Source organism: Meriones unguiculatus, chromosome 1, assembly GCF_030254825.1.
Source record: "Meriones unguiculatus strain TT.TT164.6M chromosome 1, Bangor_MerUng_6.1, whole genome shotgun sequence".
NCBI classification, from domain to species: domain Eukaryota; kingdom Metazoa; phylum Chordata; class Mammalia; order Rodentia; family Muridae; genus Meriones; species Meriones unguiculatus.
In genome coordinates, this window is record NC_083349.1 from 70,843,460 (window position 1) to 70,865,901 (window position 22,442).

Sequence of the window (22,442 nt, forward strand, 5' to 3'; positions counted from 1 at the left end):
AGGGCCGAAGCTGTGTGTGGGAAGGCAGGTGGTTAGTGCTGCCTGAGTCCCGAGTGACACTCATCAGGCCTGACAAATCGGCACCAGTGTAATCCCACCATAATTAGCTGACCTCTATTGATCCTGAGTCATCCTTCCATGTCCTTGATAGGTCTTTTAGTCATTTCGTTAGCAATCTCTGGGGGCAGCTCGCACACAACCGCCCCGTGAAGCTCTTCGGAGTGCCAAGTGCTCTGTGAACACTGTGTATTTGAAAGGAAGCAAGGTGTGTGCTTACAGTCCTCCTCCTGTTTGATTACTCAATAAAATCATCAATGTCAATCAGTGAGCACAGCGACTGTGCCACCCAGTTGTTTTAGCCTGGAGCTGGCAAGATCAGACCTCCTTCTCGCCGTCCTGACAGCACCATTGTTTGTCCTCATTTGACTGGAACTCACCATGTAGACCAGTCTGGCCTGAAAGCCAGGGCACTGCTGCACTCCAGCCCCTTCCCAGCAGTAAGCTCTTCTTTTAATCACCCCTATGCTGCTGTGATTAGGATGCAGTCTGACTGTGACCTTGACACCAAGTAGAGTCACCGGTGAAAGGGAACCTCCGTCTGTCAGACCGGCCTGACAGCCTGGCTGTGGGGCACGCTGCTGAAGATTGGTGCAGGAGGGACAGGCCCACTGCGGGCAGCGCCGAGCCTGGGCAGGGGAGGCTGGGCAGGAAGAGAACGCAAGCCCAGCAAGGTGAAGCAGCGAGCAGCACTGTACTTCAGAATGTCTAGTCTCTGCCGACTGGGCTCCCGCCCAGCTCCAGTGCCTGCCTTGACTTCCCTCAAATATATGAGAGGACACAAACCTCTCCTCCTTCTGCTCGTGGTCCACAGAAAGCAGACTGGAGCCGCCCTGGATGTCAACTGTGACTCCCGAAACCCACAGAAGCCCTCCAAGAAGAAACCATGTCTTCTCTTCTCCCCCTGCCCCACAAGGTGGAGGAGGCGTGGCCGAGGGTCCGCCTGAGCTCCACAGAGGCCATGGGCAGTGCCTTCCTGCTTCTACAATGTGAGCTGTGTGAGTTCTTGAGGTTTTCTGTGATGGATTCATTTTGTGATTTTGGACTGAAACACGACGTTGATGCTACACACGGCAGCAGCTGGTAATGAGGTCTATATTGACAACAGAGCTGCTGACCTCTGACCTCCGGAAAGAGCCCCAGCCTCCTTACGGGCCACCCCTGACACCAGATCCACAAAAGCTCTGCAGAGGAGAGTGATGGCCTCCTGGTCTTGCTTTTATCTTCAGGAGGTTCAGTGCTTGGAAAGGTTAATCTCTTCCCTTCTCGTAGCCAAGAAAGTGCTGCTTCGTGTTGTGAACTGATCTAAACCAGTTTCTTAATTCCTTAATTGTTTTCTTCAGGTACTAGTACCTTCTGAAAGAAGAATTGGAGAGCTGAGCATGTCTTCCCCTGAAGCTATAAATTGTAGCCAAATCCTGACACACCCACTACACAAAATAAAAACAGTCAGACAATCTGTATTATTTTTAAGACAGGGTCTCGCTACATAGCTTGCCCTGGCTCTCAGTGGACTGTTTCAGTCTGAGAGGAAACCGCTTCACGACACATAGACACGGGAATCAAACTCAGGTCCTCAAGCTGCACAGCTACACTTCACCCTCGGAGCTGCCGCCCCAGCCCATGTGCGGAGCAGTGTGCATGGTTTACTGACCGTATCACCGCTTCCCTGGAGTGGAGTCAGTCTCGAATCCCAGGAGCAGGTGCAGGAGGCTGACAGTAAACGCCGCTGTCACATCTTCCAGTCTGCCTGGGCGGGGCATGTGGTGACCTGCCCTGGGACAAGCTGCCTGAAGGGTTGCTGGGAACGTTTTTCCAATGCCAGAGCCCAGGTATCAGTGCAGAAGACTGGGAAGCAGTCATTAGCCAGCCATCACCTCACAGGGTGGCACGTTCAAGGGAAAGCGGGCTTGCTTCCACTTTTCCTGAGACCTGCTGGGACCTGGGGTCTGTCCCCGAAACTCTGGGCTCTGCTTGGCTGATGATCATGGACTCACAAATGTGCACACTCTTGTCAAGGCTCCCATTGAGCTGCAGTGCATAGTTGCATTTACCCCTGGAAATGCTGGGCTGGAAGCTGCCAGGCTGTCTTCCTAGGTGAGATGGGCCCTTATTACTCCGTGGACTCACGCAGGCTGCTTCTGCAGAGTCAACCCTGAATTCTGACAAGGAAAGAGCTTACAAGGTCCTTTGTTGGCTTTAACATGTGCTTAGATAATTTTCCCCCTTCCTTCCTTCCTTTCTTTCTCTCTTTCTTTGCCATTTTCAATTTTTAAATATTATCTCAGTGCCACTGAGCCTTGTTAACCCTCAGCTACCAAGGGTCAGTGTACATTTCGTGAAAACTCTGAGCAAAGCCTGCAGGTCCCATTCCTGGAAGCACCTTTGTCCCAGCTCAATCACCTTCCAACCCAAGGTCGGAATTCCTCCCTGACCCAAGATAAAGAACCAAAATAAATCTTGGAAAAACTGTGATTTCACCCAATGGGAAACTTAGATTTTTATTTTTTTCACCCTGAGAAATGTAAACTCCTTCTCTGTGCTTCCGGAGCAGAGAATAACTGGTCCTTTGGAAGAGGAAGACTTACGCTAAACTCTACATCAAAATGTCTCCTAATCTCGAGCTGTTATCTAGGACAGTCTATATTTTCAGACTTTAGTTCAAGTTCATGCCCTTCGGTTGCCTCAAACTCAGCATTTGCCTAGACTGCTGACGTAGGGGGAAACGCATGTTTGCTCTCAAAAATAAAACGGGAGAGGAAAGGGGGAAGGAAAAGAAGGTTCAAATCTCAGCGTACGGGTATGTTTAAGGTGAAATGCGAAATTCTGAAATGTTTTTGCTTTGTTTAACAAAGGCAGTTTGGATTTACAGTCTCTGTCTCTAATAAATCAGTTGACTAGACTGTATTTTATTGCCTTTGCCTCTTTACAGTTTGGTCATTTATTATTACTAGAATCAGTGGAAGTGCAGCTGGAGAGACGGGTCACTCAGCAAGGTACTGACACAGTGTGGGGGCCTGAGTTCAATTCCCCCAAAAAAGCTGTGTGAGGGTCTGAGCTTGTGCACACATGTGCTCTTACACGCACACACCTACACCAGACACATAAGCACACGCACGCACACGTGCAGATGCATACAAACAGACAATAAAAAGAAGACAACGGGATTATATAAAGCAGACCTTTTTTCCGGTTGGTTAGAGCTTAATTCAAGTCAGTTGGCTTAGTACTTCCTGCCCCACCCAAACTATCCATTTGGGCTAGCCCAGGGGTGGCTGCAGAGGTGAACCAGCCCAGGGGTGGCTGCAGAGGTGAACCAACAGAGAGCAGCTGAGTGGAGGCGCTGGCATGGGAATCCCATCTCTTCAGCATTGGGTTAGGCGTTGACCGCGGTGGCTCTGTAGGCTAGGCCGTGTGGTAGAGGACGTCACACCACAGTTGTCACTCTCCCACTCAGTCCCTTGTCTGTGTTCTTCACCACTGAGTGCTAGCTTTTGGTAAAGAGGACAGTTAGAAGCTGCCTCGGCTCTGTTTAACAATCCTCCTGAAGCCTAGATACAAGTAAGTAGGCCTTCTTCAAAGGCGGCGTCCTGGGAAGTGGCGGGCTGGCTTTGTTTCTAACGAAGCCCTGGCTGCTCCACATATTAGCAAATGCCTCTCTTGAAAGCACTTTGAACGATGCTCCAAAAGCCTCACAGGGCAATGGCCTCAAGGAATTGTGCTAAATCTGTTTGTAAGTTCTTGAGCAGGGGGTCATCTGCCTCGAAAGTTCTCTCATAGCCACTTTATTATGTATGGAATCTTCCACACCGTTGCTGTCTGTGTTACCTTCAGTTATGCCCTGTCCTAGTCAGGAGAGCATAGACTCTGCAGCAAAACTGATAGATATGTACAGTGAGAGTGAGTTCAAAAGCCCCCCCCACCGCCCAGCTCATCAGGAAGCAGCTCTCTCATGGAACCCTGAGACTGTGCAGCTCTCTCACAGAACCCTGAGACTGTGCATGCCTCACAAGCAGGTGCTCTGACCGCCTCCGTCCGAGAGGTAGTTCATCTAATGAGTGGAACTAGAAGGAACCCCACCCCCACCCCCACCCCCAGAAGAGAACAGGCACACTTACTGCCTTATCTCCCTTCAGGTCAAAGGGTCTGCAAGCCGATGAGCTGGGCCAGCAAATGTGGTATCTCTTTGAGGAATCAGGCTCTGAGTTCAATACCTAGCACTGAAAATAAAAATAAAACTTGGAGCCAGCAAAATGGCTCAGCAGGCAAAGATGCCAAGCCTTTGGAGACAGGAGATTGAGCCCTGGAACCCACATGGTGGACAAGGATTGCGACCTGACCTCCCCGGAGTCGTGCTGTGACTCCACACGGTGTCGCAGCACGCGCACCGACTCTTTCTCTCTCCTGAATGAATACACAAATAAATGGGGAAACTTTTCATTTAAATTTGACTGCTTCCATTATGAACATTCCCTATTGGGAGTGGGTATCACAGAAATATTAAGAAGTCTAGAACTGTCCATTACATAATGTATATAAAACTATTATAGAGTGTGTAGGTTATGGGTTAGCTGCTAACGTAGGAAGGAATTAGGAAGAAACTCCTCTATGAAAATCAATAGGTGACTCTTAAAATAGCTGTATGTCACAGCCCTCCTCCCACCTCCGACGTTGTTTGCCTATGATGACACGCACTGGGCGCACAGGTAGGCATCCATTCTCTTTGTGTCACTCCGTGGGAACTGGGAACACAGACTCAGGTACCCTGGACACTGTTCTCACGGTAATAAAGCATCCTTTGCTTCTGACCTAGGAACTTAAATTTTCAGTCTGTGGACTTGTGGCTGACTAGCTGTAGGCAACTGGCCCTCAGGATTTTTTGGTATTCCTGGCCCCAGGGAACAGCAAGGAATATTGGTGCTGAGCCAGCGGGAGGAAAGAACGCCCTAGGGAAACTGAAATAACAGGCAAACAGGCAAACCTTTACATGGTTGTATGTATTGTTCTCCTAGTTGCTAAGACAACCATCCAAATTTGGTGGATCAAAATGGTAAACCTATTATCTGACAGTTCTGGAAGCCAGAAGCCTGAAATCGAGGCACTACCAGAGCCGCGAGGAGGCTCTGGGGAGAGTCTTCTCTCAGCTGCTCACAACTGATGATGTTGCCAGCATCCCTCCACACGGCGCCACACCACTCCAACCTCAACTTCCTCTTTGTGTGTTTCTCCTCCATATCTCTTATAAGAGAACTTGCCGTTAGATTCAGGATCCAGGATTCACCCGTATTCAAGACAGCTTCATGCCACAACCCTTTATCTTAGTTGTATGGGCGTAACCCTCTTTCCAAAAAAGGAGCATTCTGGGGATGGAGACTGTGCCTTCTGATGCACCATTCAGTTCCCTACAATGGCCCTCACTTGTATAATTTGAATAGTCAAAAAATCATTATGCTAATGATCACATAAACCATTATGCTAATAGAAATGGCCCTGGATTAGTAGATTCCCTAAATTCCTGAAGGACACTGGCACAACACTTCCCTTTTTTTCAGGGGAGCTAAACCCCAACTTCTTCATCCTAGGCTTTGAAAAAGTCCTACAAATAGTGTCTCAAGGCAAAAGGACACAGTGGGAGGCAACAGACACAAAGAGACAGGGTACTAGGCATGAAAGGCTGTGTCGGGACAGTTGTGGACATTAGCCTGTCACATGGAGCTGCAATAAGGACCGAAATAAGTCCCCTGCTGAAGGTTCCAACGTGGACCAGCATGTAGACCACCAAGGCGTCTCAGGAGACAATCCCAGAATCCCCAGGAGTCTTATACAAACATTTCAAATGAGAGTAAGTACATGTTCATTAAGAGAGCATTCTTAGATCTCATCAGAGTTTTAAAACCAGCACCTAATCCCAAATGGGCTTTAAAATTATTCTGGGCCTAGTGAGCTGGCTTAGGAGATTAAGCTACTCACTGCCAAGCCTAAAGACCAGAGTTCAGTCCCAGGAACCATGTGATGGAAAGGAGATAATCAACTCCAAAGGTTGTTCCCTGACCTCCAAATGCACACTGTGGCCTGCCCCCCTAACCAATAAACTAATTGAATAATTCTAGGTCCAACTTGCACCAAGTAAAAACTAAAAAGATTGTGGCAAGTAAAAGATTGTTGCGCTCTCATATTGCATGAAGAGCTTTAAAATTGTGGAAATCAATGTGCAGTGAAAATCAAAATTATGAGGCCAGAATATGGCTCCGAGGTAGAATGCTTGCTTAGCATGCATGGAGCCCTGGATTCAATATCAACAGTACAAACACACACACACACACACACACACACAACTATCTTTAGTATGACTACCCACTGTTGGGAGTGGGCTTCTCACTGCAGAGACTGTTGGTTGTGGATAAGATGCAACAATAGCCCTGGTTCTGGAAGAATGTCTGTGTGAAAGTCAATAGATGAAGCTTCCTCTCCTCCCCCTTCAGAGCTAAAATGTCACAGCTCCCACCTTTGTATTTGACTATTCTCTCACCTTCTTTCATGTTGGATATTTCACCTGGCAAGCCTCCCCTAGCCCTGCCTTTCATCCTTTTACCTTATGTCCTTTTCAAGTCAAGTGCGAAGATGCTCACTTTGAGGTTTCTTCTGGATTCTAGTGCCTCTCCGCTCCCTCCCCCTCCTTCCTTCTCTACCCCCCCCCCCCACTTTGTGACTTTCAGAGTTATGTTCATTCTTTGACAAATACTTTGTCTGAATGACTCACATTTAGCATTTGTTTTCATTCCTCACTCCCTTGGTTACAGGAGAAGGTCCACTTAAACTAGCTTAAGCAAAGAAAGGATGAGAGGGAAGGAGGGAGGGTTGTGGAGGGGCAGGAAGGTCAGGGAGACAGAGTGTAGAGAGTCCTGAGCCAGGCCAGGAAGAAAAAATGTGAGGGCAGAGTTGACTGTGAGCTTCTGAGGAGGAGAGGGTCTAGGTGCTCTTAGAGCTCCTCCTCCCCCAGCTCTCATTCACGTGTTTCCTTCCTGGAGGGAGGACGCGTCTGCTGACCGGCTGCCTCACATCCAGCAGCTCCAAGGTCACACAGGAACTCCATTGCTGCGTTCCAGTTCCACTGCTGCAAACCTGCAGAAAGAACTCGTGGAAGAGTCTGCCAGCTGCTGCCCTCAGCCAGTCATTGCTGCTGGGGAGGCAGCTCATCAGCTCGGCAGCCTGGGCCCAGGCGTGCCGCCCCGGGCCAGCCAGGCTTCTGCAGCCAGGAAAAGTATTTTCTAAAAGGAAAAGCTGATCCTCGGGCAACTCATTCCACTGTAGTGTCAAATCCCACACTGATTAACACTGATCATCTTATCTCTCTCACTATAGTTGTGCCTTACTTCACAACTGCCAGCTGAGAATGACCTCTGCCCTCCACTTCAACTGATGACTGAAGTGGGTATCAGATTCAAGAGTTATAAATCTGTTTGGATCATGATCTGCAAATGGATACAAATAGGCCCACTAGCTCATCAGTGTTTTCTGCTCTTCTTTCTCCTCCTTTTCTTCCTCCTCATCTTCTTCATCACATCATGATATGAAATTGCAAGGACAATGATGGTCAGGCCCAGAGCCGAGTGGCACTTAAGCAGAGGAGCTGGAGGAGCAAGTGAAGGCGAGACTGACAGAGCAGACTGAGTTCACTGGCCTTCACATTCGCTAGAACTCAAGGTGAGGGTCTGTGAACTCTGCGTGAAAAACAAAAAGAGTATTTCCTTAGTCTGGGGCCTGGGGGCGAAGCTGTGGGCAAGATGAATATTTCCCTTGCAATGAAACTGGAGCATGCAGTCAAAGGTGTGCATTTGTAGCAAGTGCTGTAAAGGTGAAATCTGTTTATTAACATGTCTGTCCCATCTCTACTCTCTAAGCCCATAGACGGCTATTCTTGAATCTCCACAAAGATGGTATGGAATAAGCCTCTGCTCATACAGTCAAGAGTCAGACCCAAACACAGTTCCCCAATGTGCTTTCTCTTAGCAGCACAGTGAGCTCTGAACTGCCTTCTGGAAGATTTGAAGCAGTGTGAGTTGAATATGGCTAGAAGGCTTCTGGATCACCTAGTCACTCTCAGCAGCCTAGGAATTGGTATTTTGCTAACATGGAAGAGGAATGACATCCCAAAGCACCAACCTCAGTCTCAGGGCAAGGTGTGAACTGTGGGGCCCTTTCCATCCCACTCTTACTAAGTGATGACTATTGTGTGGTCCTTGGTCTTCCCTGAGGATACACCAGCCAGAAGAGGATTTTTGCTGGGACGTGCCCCAACCTGAACTAGAACCAAAGAGGTGCTCCAAAGCAGGAGATGACTCTGTGGCAGCAGACTGGGAGGGGCACCTTGTGAGAAAAGTGTCCTCTGGTGTTATGGTACTTCTGTACGCTTTGGTCCTCTTCCCATTATATCGAAAACATCATTGTTTTTTCTTTGGGGAGTTGCCATTTTCTTGTTAGGCAGCAATCAGTTCACACCCCCTTTTGGCTTCTGCCATGGTCTGTGAAGACTTGGGAAGGACCTGCTGGAGGCAGTGGGGTGCAGCCAAAGGCAGCTTCCGCTCTGCCTGCAGAGGTCTGGGGGATCCTTTCAAGAGGTCCTGCTCAGTGAAGACGGGATTTCTGACTTCACCCCAGAAACAAATTTCAGTGTACATCAGCATGGAGATCAGCTGGGCTTCCACGAGGAAGGGACTTTAGCAGAAACATAAGCGTGAGTCTGAGAAAACGGAAAAGGAAAGATGCCTCCAATTGTAGGCTCCTCAAAGGAGAGCTGTGCGAGTGTTTTACAGCAGCCAGATTTTGGCAGCTCTCAAATTGGATCTCAAAGAGTTGTTAGTAAAGAACCCTTTGTGGTAATGTACCTGTGGGCTCAGTGCTGAGGAGCAGAGGTAGGAACACTTCCAGGCCAGTCAGGGTTACATACAGAGATCCTGTCTCCAAATACACACACACACAGAGCCTCCTGTCTCAGTGAAGTGGCCCCCGAGGTTCCTGGGATAGTATTAAAATCGAATAACACAAAACTGTGGTCCAAGGGGTTAAGATATATTCTTACCATGAATGGAGTTTGTTGGGTCTACAGCTGGGAAGGGAGAGGCCATGGTTTGCTGCTGTTCTGATAGTTACGTGACAGCTCTCTTTGAGGAAGGGAAGCCGTGTCAGTGATCCTTATTTTGGTGCTAATCGTGCTAGAATTCTCAACTCACTGGTGTGGAGAGACTTCGGCCAGACTAGGGGTGAAGGCCCTTTTCCCTCTCTCAACTTACATATCTTCCCTGTCGCTCTTGAGCTTCTGGGTCCTGTCCCTGGCTTCAGGACTCAGTCATCAGCCCGGGAAAGCCTGTAAGCTCTGCTGGTGGAGTGTTCTGTCAGTGCTGAGAGGAGGCAGACTTCCCGATGAGAGGGAGAGAGACAGACTGTCGGGCCTAGGTGTGGCTGCAGGCCTGTGGAGCTGTTTGTTGACTTAAGGGATTGAGGTGCACGGGGGGGGGGGAGGGGGGAGGGGCAGTCTACTTAGGAGCTATTTTGGAAGAACAAACCAAACCAAACCAAACCAAACCAAACAAAAACCTAATAATAGTAATTATAATTCCTTTCCCTCGCTAAGTTACATCTCTGTATAAAGACAACTTAAAAACAAGAATCTCCCCTTTGTGTGAATGGAAATGAGCTGCCCAAGCAGGTGCACTATGGGTCAAGGCTTATAGCATTTCCCTGTTTGCTGCTTTTATTGCTCTCAAAAGCACTTACATTTTTCTTTGCTTATGTCACAATTTCTTTATCAGTAGTTCCCTTAAAAAAAAAAAAAAGAGGCTATTAAATTTTTGCTATCTTTTTTTAAAGAGCTTAGAAAACTTCAAAAGCTCTGTTACCGTGTGGAAAACTGTCCGCTCTCGCGATAGACCTCAAGCTGGCGCTGGGCTCCTGCCTTTCTTCTCCGGGGTGCAGCCATTTTCATGTGGACAGATGAGAAGGGTGAGGCCCACAGGAAGTCATGCAAACATGTTGGCTTGCAAAATCTCCCAGTGACCCGTGGGGAGTGAAAAGTCCCTTCTTTATCCCAGAGGGCATGAAAGAAGCCAGTCCTGGGCTGGGGAGCGCCACGAGCCAGCCCCTGCATGGCGCCCTGCCTGGGGCCAGCAGAGGTACCCTTCTATGAGAACAGATGGGATTGCCAGGGGAACTGCTTGTCTAGCCTCCTGGGTCCCTCATCTGCTGCTGGCCTAAGCTGAAAGTCCAAGTCTGGCCGCCAGGCCACAGGGTGTACAGCAACATCCCCGTACTCGGAGAAACAGCATAGAACAGCCACTGTGTAAAATCAGCCTGGGTAGAGCAGAGAGTACATCACTGGGTTTACCTGCCTGCCCCTGCACCCCTGACCCATCTGGCTGTTTCTGCACTGGGCTTGAAGCAAATAGTGATGCCGTAGCTTTTGCTGTTGGCCAGTAGCATGAACCCTGTTCTCTCTGACCCTGTCCCCCACCTGCCATCTTTAACCTCCCTTCTGCACTGGATTCATTTGTGACCATGTTTCTTCTCAGAGAATGGTCAGGAGAGCTATCGGCCACCAGGGTAGGGAATGTCTAAAGAATCCAAGGCTCACATTTGCCAACACTCCATCTAACCTAGACGTCAGCTCAGCTAAGGGAGTTGGCTTTTCTGCCAAGCTCAATTCTCAAAATCACCCTTCAGCCTCATAACACAGAAGAAAGCCACTGTCTGGTTGTCCCCTGAGGCCTTTCATTCAAGACCAGAATCTCCAACATTCTGAATCATACCTTCCCCAAAAAAGGCTTCAATTCTCCCTTTGTGCCTGTGGAGACCCTGGGGCTTGCCAGTAGTCAATTGTTCTAACCCAGAAGGACCAAGAGGTGCCAAGACCGCTATTCTGTGTCCCTGTCATCAATTACTTTCTCTTTTCCAGGCCGGACACTTCTTACGGAGCAAGGCAGGAGGCTGAGTCATGCTCGGTGAATACTCTGGCAAGGAAAACACTGGAGTGCTGAGTGAAGGAAAGAAAAGGCATTTTCTCACCACCAACAACTTCAGCAGTGGGCTGCAGCGAGGACTGATTTGAAGGCTGTTATTTCCGGTCGGCTTGGGTGAGGTTTTCAGGACTCGAGGAAACATGGAGTTCCATCATTGTGACCATTTCGCTGGCCTGTGGAGAGGCAAAAGAGAACGAGTCACTGGATGCACCAAGGCACCGGACAAATGAAACTGAAATGCTCACAGTCAAGGCTAGGTCAGACTGACTCCTTTTTATATACTCAAGAAGCATGGCTCAAAATTAGAAATGAGGACGGGCCTGCCAGCAGTCGGCCTAAAGTGAGTCTTCACCGTGTGAAGAAACACGGAATGACATCACCTAAGAAATTACCTTGGGGCTGTAAACTTAGGGAAGTACCGGCAGGAAACCGCTGACTGTTGTGTTAGGGTAATGGGCCACCTGGGTTCTTCTTGGTTTTCACTGTTTCCCCAAACTTCCTTTCTCAACCTAGGATGGCTTATGCAGGTGGTCAGCTTGGCAGGATGCAGACTCACGTAGGAAGAGGCTCTGGGCAGGTCTGTGGGGTGTTTCTACACTAGGTTAGTGGAGTTGGGAAGCCTTGTCCGCACTGCAGCCCTGTAGTCCCCACTGCAGGAGGCAGCCCCATCCACCCTGCCACCTTGCCACCCTGCCACCCTGCGGTAGCCCCATCCACCCTGCCACCCTGCGGGGCGGCACCGTCCCTGAGGCTGGGGTCCTGAGCTCAGTGCCAGCATTCATCCCGCTGCTTCCTGCAGACGAAATGAGACCAGCTGCCTCAGGTGCCTACCACCACGACCTTCCTTCAGTGTGAGCCAAAGCAAACCCTTCCTTCCTTGAGGGGCTTTTGCCAGGTATTGTATCAGAACACGAAGTTACCATTACAACTCTGTAGCAATTTCAGTTTTTGTTAAAAAGTTCCTCCACATAAAAAAAAACAAAAGTATATCAAACACTCACGCACACAGCTCAAAACCCAGCTTTCCTCTTTACTCTCTTCCCTTAGTCCCAGGCAATTTCTCGGCACAGAATGGTGGCTTGGCCCTTTCCTGGCTGTGGAAGCCCTCCTCCTCGAAGCTTCCTGTTCCCAGGCCACTTCTTCCTCTCTGCACTGCCAGAGAAAACTTTCTAAAACTGAGACCCGCTCAGGCCACACTCCCACCTGACCTCTTCAGCAGGTGCCCATGGAGACGATGTAAATCCCTTCCATTCCACACAGATGCTAACCCACTGATGTCCTCAGCTCCATCTCTTCCACCTTCACTTTCTCCCCTCTCTGGCAGTAACTGGCTCCTATAGAATCACCACGGTGGCTGCCTGCAGCCACTGGCCTTCAGCCACACACATCGAGTTGCCTAAAACACTTACTTCCAGGGTGGCCTTGGAAACGTGAAGATATGCAAGGCCTGCATCTCCACCCAAGGAGAAGCAGGTGGCCACAGCACTGTCATCACAAACACGGGCACACGGTTTTCAAGGTGAACATCCACACATTTCTTGCTCTTCCTAGAGTATGGGCTCTGGCAGGGCAGGAGCCCAGTTTTCTTCATTTCTGCCTTCTCAGTAGTAAACCAGGAACTTTTCTTTTGAGACAGTGTCTTACTATGTGACCTAGGCTGGCTTGGAACTCATAATCTGCCCACTTCAGCCTCTTGAAGCTTACAGGTGTGTGACACTGTACTAAAAGCTGACTCAGTAAGAAGGTTAGTGCACATTACTGATTCAGTGAAAGGAGGGGATCAAATCAAGGAATTAAAATGAGATTTCCCCCTCTATTTTGAGTTCACTATCATCTAGGCTGGGGATATAGACATCTTGGTAGGCAAGGCAGTGGCACAATCATGAAGACCACAGTTCAGACCCCCGGGCCCACATTAGGGCCATGTGGGCATGATAGGCAGGTTGGAATCTTGGGATGTGGGAGGGTGTGACAGGCAGGATGTGACATGGAGCTCCAGGCCTAATGAGAGACTCTACCTCAATGTATATGATGGAGAGCCTTTGAGGAAGACAAGGCCTCTAAATGCAAACACACATGCACACCATACAATGCGTATCACACACACACACAGACACCCCACACACGGAGCTAAAATGGCATTATCTAACTACATAAGAAAAAGCAAATGATCAGTGATTCCTGGATCCGACATTCTGAACATTTTCCCTTAGAAATTCTAGATCTGATATTCTAAGCCTTCTAGTGCTCTCATTGTTGACCATCATACCCAAACCCCAAGCAACTATCTCCGAGGAAGAACCTGGCAGGGTTGTAGGACATCAGCAGAAATGATTGTGGGCAACAGAACGGATGTGAGGGTGTATTATAGTGTGACCAGCTTTCGACAGGAGTGTCTCGGGGGGGCCAGAGAGGTGGCTCTGTGGGTCAGGGTTCCTGTGGCCAGGCTGGATGACCAGAGTTCCACTGCTGGAGTCACCATGGTAGAAGCAGAAACCTGACTCCTGAAAGTCACATCTGTCTTCCGACTTCCACGTGTGCACTGGTGTTCGGGAGAATATGTACATGCATGTGCTCATGCTAGACGCGCACACACAGATACCCAAAATGGATGTTTAAAAACAAATGTTCTCACAGGACTGCCCCTTGCAGTGGCAGAAGCAGACAGCCTCCTCTTTGTGCGTTACAGACCTGAACTTCTGGAGATCAGATAAGGTGAGCACAGAGCGGAAGCTGGCTTTTAGCCCAGCCAGCCATTAGCCATTTGGGCCAGTTACCTGTCATTAGAGGGCACGGTTTCTCAGCGTAAAACAAGAAGGGGATTGAAGCAGGTGTCTTCAGAGCCTTCAAAGCAGTCCCTGACCTACACCTGAGAACGGGGCCCATGAAGGGGAGACAGGGTCAGTTCTGGCATTGTTCTGTGTAACCTGCATGTCCTCCTGTGTCCTTGGCCAGGCTTCTTATCCTCCCTGAGCTTCAGTTTTTAATCTGAGCAGAACTTTCTCAGTGTGGATGAACCCTGCTTACATGTGGTAAAAATGGCCACTGCTGGGTGTGAGAACTGTGACATGGCGGGAGAGAGCTCAGACCCCCTCACACATGTTGCCGGTGACACAATGCTGCCCTTTCCTTGGACTTCAAACCCTAGCTCTGTTGGTGACCATGAAGAAGCCTCTTTCTCTGAGCTTCTGTTTCCCCCAGAAGGAATAGAAAGGGAAACAGCGGCTGGACCCCCCCCTCAAAGGGCAGAAGACAGGGTTACATAAGATAAAGGATAATGTAAGACCAGGTCCCAGCAGACAACACTGACTCCATTTTTCTGTCTACACTGAGGCTTCTTGACCAAGTGTCCCTCCAGTCTGACTCCTTCCCATTCGTCTAAAGGGAAGAGGGAAGAACAAAGCAAGGTGGCAGAAGGGTCCAAGGTGACCTTGGAGCCACCCAGAGGCTGGCCTGGAACTCATCTGCCCCAGGAGCCATGGGTTCACCCAGCTTCACCTCCACCCTCCCCGCTTCCGAGGCTTAAAATAGACTGAACCGGTGTGACCACATTTCACTGTGCCACTCAGAGAGAGAGCCCCTAGGGTGTTTTCAAAGCTGGCCCTGAGCTCCTCACTGGCCCGACTCCCGTCCTGAGTTATTCACACACAGTTATTCATACTCAGGCTCCACCACGTCTGCCATGGGAAATCCGTTCTGAAAGCATCTCTGCTGGGTGGGTCTCCAGGCACCTCTGCTGCTCAGTGGGCTCAGATCACGCTAAAGGCCACTTAAGGGAGCCTAAAGAGGGGTCGTGAGACCCTTCTGGTGGTGGGTGGGAGCACCACAGGACAGAGAGAGGCGTCCACACATTCTTAAAAGCTGCCAGGTAAAGGCTAGCTGATGAGAGTCCATGGGCAAACATATCTACAGCCCCGCGTTGTGTGACCTATAAGTCAGCTCCCTTCCTGGGCTTTTAAGAGGCATTAAAATTCATCCTCTGCAGACCAGTTTCCCTTCTCCGTTACCCACTGTGGCCTCTTTCTAGGGCCTTTGGAGGCATCAGGACGGCTTCCTGCAGTGCAGAGGGTACTCAAGGTCACAGCCAGGGGGGTGGGGGTGGGGGGGACGAGAAGGTTCCCCTCTCTTCCAAGTCCATCCCCGCTATGACTGTCACTTACATCATGCAGTGTGCTCACCTAGCATTCAGGAAGTGGTAAACTGGCCCCAGGGTCCATTCTGACCCTTGTCCATGGTGCTTCCCTGAAGGCCAGAGCTGGGATGGGGTGTGGGAGGGGGGATCAACACCCCCTCAGCTAGAGTCCATCCCACCAAGGTGCTGGCTGGAGCGTTTGCAGGGACCGTTTCTTGCTGCCATGCTTGAGGCTCTCATGTCTGACACACTTCAGAACCCTGGCCCACAGCAAGTGGGCGTGCTCCTGTGTACGGGTGGGTGGGTGTTTGTGGCGCACTGTGGAGAACAGACAACCTCCCAGCTCTGCCACCTTTGCTTTGAGATAAGGCTTCTCATCTGCTCTGGAGCTATCTCCGAGGCCGTGCAGCCGACCTGCAAGCGGTCTCCACCTCCATCCCACACATGGCCACACCCAGCTTTTTACGAGTGCCCTGGAAATCTGAACTCCTTATGCCTGGGTCTTCTTTCCAGTTCAAGAGGGGTCTTGAATGCAGTGGTTCCAGGGAGGGCTTTTTACTCCTTCCTTGCTTGCTTCATCCCTGGAGGGCAGTGGGCATCCCCCCCCCCCCGGAAATCCTTCAGTAATTGGCTCCTTTTTGTCCTTCTGGGAATGCCATGAACAGCCATTACCCTGTGTGGAGTAACTTTCCAGTGAAAAACTGCCAGAGGAACCGCTGCTCTCAAGGCGCTACCTCTGTTTCTGTGACTAGGTGACGGGAGAATGGAGACTCGGTAACCTAAACAGCTCTGAGGGACACAGCTCACCTTGGCCAGGTTGACCCTTGTACAAATAATGATAGTGTCAAGAAGACGAAGGCTGCCTCGAGTGTGGGCTGACCCTGAGGTGGGAGTCACATGCACCCTGAGGATGGGTCTGTTTCTGGGCTTTCCATCTTCCTGTCGTGTTCTCCTGGTCCCTTGAGGGTTTTCTGTGCCAGTGACACCGTGACTTGCACACTGATCCTCATCCCAGGGTCTTTGTCAAATTGAAACGAGAGGGGCTCTCAGTAGCCCGCCCCTTCACTGGCTCACTCTGAGCATCAAGTCATTGTTGAGGTGATTTTGACCTCTGAGCTGCAATTTTTGGTGCAAAATAAATAAGTTCTATGCAGGCTTGGTACACATGTGTAATCCCAGCACACTCATAGGAGGTGAAAACAACAGAATTAGGAGTTCAAGGCCAACCTCAGTTACTCCAGACCCTGTCTAAAACAAACAACAACCCCAAACCAGAATCTTCGGTTTTCTCTGTTTAAAATACAGATCATTAGATGAAACCCTCTAAAACCTAGAAGACCACCAACTTTGCCTTAGTTTAGCTTCATAATTCCTTGATTAGAAAATGCTGAAGTCAGGCATACGTTTAACTTCACACATCTTTAACTTCAGCATTTGGGAGGCAGAGACAGGCAGGTCTCTGTGAATTTGAGGTTAGCCTGGTCTACATAGTGAGTTCCAGGACAGCCAGGGCTTCATAGCTAGATCTTGTCTAGAAAAACAAAACAAAACAAAACAAAACAAAAAACAACCACACACATACACAAAGAAAATAAAACAATGCTGACTGGTCTGCAGAGGTGCCTTTTCAGACCCAAGGGCTTAGACAAATATTTGAGGAAGATGCTGCTTTCCTTTTACTGTATTTTAATTAATTAATCTGAGATAAAGTCACATGCTTCTCAGGCTGGCCTTGAACTCATTACATAGATTCTCCTGAGTGCTGGGATTACAGTAGTGAGCCAACAAGCTCTGTTTGAGCTGGTTCGAATCCAGGGCTTCATGCATTCTAGGCCCAGGTCTGCCAGCTGAGGTACATCCCCAGCCCATATTTTCCTTTCACTGACTCTAAGAGTGAGTTAACTGTGCTGAAAAGGCTCCCAGAGACTCCCAGAGGTTCCCAGAGGAAAGGGGACAGAAGGACAAGGGGAGAAGGGGACTATGGGGGCCATGGCAGGGTAGATGGGGCTCACCTCAACTGATCTGTGTTGGGTCACAGGGCTCTCTGAACTCATCACCGTGTCCACAGAAATGATCGTCACATGAGTGCTTGGAATGTGGCAGTTTCTGAAGTTCTCTCAGCCTGCAGCAAGGCTGCCACACACGCACAAGCTGTGACTTACTTCTCAGTCCTCTTTCAGCACTTGAGAGGACAGGTGAGGCTAGCCTGGTCTACAGAGTGAGTTCTAAGACAGCAATTTCATTAGGAGCTTTTTGTTTTTCTATAACGTATGTGAATGTGGTGCTCTGCTCAGGCACAGAAGGTTCAAGGCCAACCTTACAATGTCCAAGAACAATTCCTGGCCCCAGCCAAGATGAACACTGGAAATTTCCTTCTTAAAAAGAATCTTAAATGTCCAAATTGGGGCTGTATTTATCTGCTACCTGGGCAACCCACATTCTCCCTCCCTTCTATCAGGAGGAGCCATTATTTGGAAGTTGGTTATACTGCAAAGAAATCTGTTTGCCAAATTGGAGGGGCGGCTAACCACAGTCCGGGACTTCTCGTAGGTGGGTTCTTCAAAAGCTTTCATTTATTTGCTGCTTAATGTAGAGGAACCCTCACTTATGTGGTTTCTTTTTCTCCCAGGGAGGCCTGAGCTGGGTACAGCTAATGGACTACATATCACTGACTTTAATACCGCTCCAGGCAACTTCATGCTAAGGCAGTTGGATGATGTGATGTTATGAAAAGCATCTATTTTACTGCGAATGAAAGATTAACTACTTGGGTGTTCATTCAGAAAACAATTAAGTTACTAAAAGATATTTATTTTTACAAGGAAGGAGAAGGTGGGAGGGAGGGAGGGAAGAAAAGAGAAAAGGGGGGGACAGAGAGAAGAAGCAAAAGGAAGAAGAAAGAAATGGAGGGAGGGAGGCCGGGAGGGGTGCAGGTTAGCACGTCTTACTGCTGACTAAATAGCCCGGCTGTGTCCAATAGAAATCTGATACGAACCACACGTACAATTTTAAAGTTTCTGCTAATCATAAGGAAAAGTTAAAGAAAAGAACAAATAAAGAGGAAACCAAACAGCTCATTAATTTAAGCTGGCGTAGGCTAGTTTTGCTTGCTGTATTTGGGATGAAGTTATGTAGTATGTGATCAACATTAGAAATGACCCAGAGCCATTGCACTTCACTGCCTGAACTGCCGTTCATGTCCTGGGCACCTGGATCATTTCCCAGCTGAGCTAGCTACTGCGACGGCCACCATTTTGTGAAACCCAGAATAGGTCTCTGCTGTGCCACCTGATTAAAGCTCCTCTCTGAAAGGACACTGAGGCCTTCAAGCGACTTCTCACACACCCGTTCTCTTCACCCCCTTTGCCATCTGTGGAGAGTAAGTGCCATTTGCCACCTGGTCCCTGGGAAGTCTCCTCCCTTGATTTACAAAACCTGACTTCCCAGCTCCTGTTTTGCCTCACTGTCCTCTGCTCTCACAGCCTCCACACATAACTGCTCACCTTCCCTCTCTCAGCCCTCGAAGCTGGACTTCCAAACTGACCCCAGCTCCCCATTTCCAGGTGAAGTTTCCCAATGCCTGACATCCCACAGCACCTCTGGCCAAATGCGCCAGACTAATCCTTCTCTCTGCTTTTTGTGCCAGTCAGCTCTGCTCCCTGGCCTCTGGATTTTGCCCATGTTACCATCACCATTGGGCAGATATGTAACGAGCACTTGCTGCATACCATCTGGAAAATGAAAGTCACCTGACCTGATATATGCACAGAGAGCTTCAGATACAGGGTCACCTGGTATATCCACAGGGAGCGTCAGATACAGGGTCATCTGGTATAGTCACAGAGAGTGGCAGATACAGGCCTCCTGGTATCTCCACAGAGAGCGTCAGATGTCTCAATTCCATACGAGCTGTTCATTTTCACATTTAAGACATCAAAACTGATCAGCTTCATGATAGGACTGTAGGTGACTGAAAGGGGAAATGTAGTAGCAGGACTCTGTGGTGTGGCTGACTGTATAAAGCTGGCTTGTCAGGTGGGTACAGATTCTAAACAGAGGAGCTTTTTTTTTTCCTGTAATGGTTGTATAGCTTTTGTTTTTATTTTGTGAACTAATGCATAATTTATATAAAAATTGGAAAACAAATAGTAAAAACTAGACAACAAATTGTCACTTGATTCAACTGTTTAGAAGCAAAGACTGTGCACATGATAAAATTTATTTCTGTTCTAAATATTTGAAAATAATCTGAGACATTCCCTTCTGTGTCCAAACTAGAACGGCACCAGTTTTCTCTAATGCATGCCACGAAGTACATTACAGTCTTGAAGTTGCTTTCTTCAGTCATTCTCACACTATTTATTCTAGGAGCTTTGACTTGAATGATTGCTATAATGTTATTACTTATTAATATATATCTTCTCTTCAATAGTCATTAAAATAACTAAAATTAAAACATCATTTTATATTTTATAACCCCATTAGCAATCATTATACAGATTTACTCATATTTAATTGGTGCCATGGTTTAACACTAGTACACTTACTCTGTACTGTCTTTCATTTTTTAGTTTTTCATCTTGCTCCATCTGTCTCCGGAGGGGTATGCTTCTTTAGACTGGGATAGTTATTTATACTGGTTGCTGTTATCTTTTCAAGGTCTGGAAGGTCCATATGTATGAACATTAGTGTGACTAAATGGAGACGTGCTCCATATATTTTAAACATATTTAAAATATCATATTAAAACATCAATGGTTCATAACTTTTTTTCTTTAAAAGTATGATGATATTATTCTGTTGCTTATTTTGTTTCATGCAATGGTATTTGTTTACTTGGAGTAATTTGCCTAGTTGCTTAAATTTGTCTTTGCTCTTGAAACTGAAAGTGTTCATTATTGCGAATCCATTGGCCTACTGAATAAAATCCACTCGGTACTTACTGACCACGTGGCGGCCCTCTGCTGGCTCAAATGTTTGGTTATCGGTGGGTAGACTGTTGAGGAAGTATTAAGAAAGGTGGTCTTATTGGAGGAGCTGTGGCCCTGGGGTGGAAGATGAGATTTCAAAAGCCAACCAAGGCCTAGTCTTGCTCTCCCTCCGTCTCCCTCTTTTGGATAAGATGTAAGCTCTGAGTTACTGCCCCAGCACTCTGCCTGCCTGCCTGTGTCATGCTTCTGGTCATGGTGAATGTGGACTAAGCCTGTGAAACTGTAAGCAAGCCCCCAATTAAATGCTTTCTTTTATAAGTTGCCTTGGTCATGGTTTCTCTTCACAGCAATAGAACAGTGACTAAGACAGGGCATTTTTCACTTCATCTATAGTAGTTTAAGAAAAAAAAAAAAGAAGAAGAAAGTGAGCCAAGTTGGGGAGCAGAGAAAGAGAGATGGGTGCTGTGCTCAGCCCGTTGGAATGTGCTGCCCACAATTAGGCTGGGTCTTCCCAGCTCATTTAACCCAACCTAGAAACTGTCTCCTAGGTGATGCAAATCCCATGAAGTTGACAGTAAAGATGAACCATTACATCTTTAGTAAAGGGGAGTGATGCTTCCCCTACACCACAGCCATGGAAACAGACTCTTTCACTGAGGCTTGAGGCTGTTCTTGCTTCCCAATAGGGAAATGGCTCCATCCTTGGAGGGTGAGAATACCCTTAGGGAGCAGGGTGTCTGCGGGGTGAGGGAGGGACGCCAGTGGCTCAGATGCAGCTGGAGGAACTCGGGCCTTGGGAGCAGTGAGGAAAGAAAGGCTGCTTCCCCCTTGTCTTTGTCTGAAGTGCTCCTGTTCCACTGCGCCCTCACATCCCACTCAGAACTGTGGTGCTGTGTGGTGTGGAGACAGCGCATTGGGCCATGGAGCTCAGCTTTCTGAGCAGACCCAACCCAGTAGGATTGCATCACCAGAAGAGTGCTGGAAGAGCTGAACCTCTGGCCCCACTTAGATGCTGAGTCCAAACCTGCTTCCAAGCAAGATCTTCGGTGACTGGTGGGCACACCAATGTTTGAGAAGCCCTTGTCTATACCATGTATTGGTCAGAACTAAACTTTTAGGTGATTCCTGTGTCACTAACTGGTAATTACATCTTTGTGCTTTTTTAAAAATAGAAATGAAAGCACAGCATGGGGTTCCTGAAAATATGAAAGCAAGGCACACAGGCTTTTAAAATCCACCATCAAAGTCCAGTGGTCCTGAACCTTGCTTCTCAGTACTGCCAGTTCCTCAGACACACTGTGGTGGCCTGGTTCTTCCTGAGGCCACCTGAAACTCCTCTCAGCTCCTTTGCACTTGGCCAGCACAGGATCCACCTCCGAATGGGTCCTCAGCCTCTCTACTTGAGCACAGTGATGGCATACAGTGTCAGAGGGCTCTGACCATGCCAGCTCTGATTATCCTTGCTCCCAAACTGAGGGACCACACTGGGTTCCCTGGCCGCTCAGCGCTGCTGCTTCTGTGGGTGTTCTTCAACCCTAACTTGATCTCTCTTTGAGCCCCGGTTCTCTCTGCTTTGTCTCTAGCTATCACTTGACTAATATGTGTCCCCAGCATTGGCCACCAGGCCAGAGAAGATGCTGGGTGACAACTCTGAGACCGGGCTGTGGCTTCCAAAGAGTCCTGACTGATGAGCTCAGCTCTGTGCTCACATGGCTTGGCAGGAACAAGCTCTTCTTGTGCCCTAACCTGTTCACCCAGCTTGAATGTTCAGAGAAGCAAAATAGGCTGTAGTTGTGCTGGGGAGATGGCTCTGTGGAGCGCGCTTGCCACAGACACTAAGGACAGGTCTTGAGTGTCTGTGTGAAGAGCAAACAAAACAGCCCAGGGTAGCTGTGCACCCGGCAGCCTCACCTCTGGCACAGCAGAGGTGGGATGACCTTGGGATATCTGGTCAACCAGTCTAGCCAAAAATGCTGAGTCCTGGGTTCAGTGAGTGACTCTGTCTCAAAATACAGACTAAGGTAGAGAGGGATAAAAAAGGATGAGGTCCACCCAGTCCTCCAGGAATGCACACACAGGTGAGTGGAGCTGCCACCCTCGCCTGGCTACCATCATCACTCTCTGAGCTGATAACACCCCTCTCCTGTAAGTACAACGCAGCCATCTGGCACACACCAAGCCATGATACAAGAACCTACCCCTAATGTTTAAACCCAAACCACAACAAAGCCCTCAGATAAGCTGAGACTGGAAGGCTGTAATATTGAGTTCCCCAGCTGACACCCAAGCTATTGGCCACACAAGGGGCCT

At 48.7% G+C, this 22,442-nt stretch overlaps 1 long non-coding RNA gene across 2 annotated transcripts; it reads right to left on the reverse strand.

Moving 5' to 3' along the window:
- Positions 1 to 3,252: 3,252 nt before the first annotated feature.
- LOC132648342 (uncharacterized) lies at positions 3,253 to 9,491 on the reverse strand. Of its 2 annotated transcripts, XR_009586724.1 has the most exons (4): positions 9,137 to 9,491; positions 7,105 to 7,179; positions 4,176 to 4,277; positions 3,253 to 3,548 (listed from the first exon to the last, which is right to left on the reverse strand). It is a non-coding gene; the product is annotated as an uncharacterized LOC132648342 (long non-coding RNA). The 2 variants fall into 2 exon arrangements; XR_009586733.1 differs by lacking the exon at positions 7,105 to 7,179.
- Between the last annotated feature and the right edge of the window lie 12,951 nt (positions 9,492 to 22,442).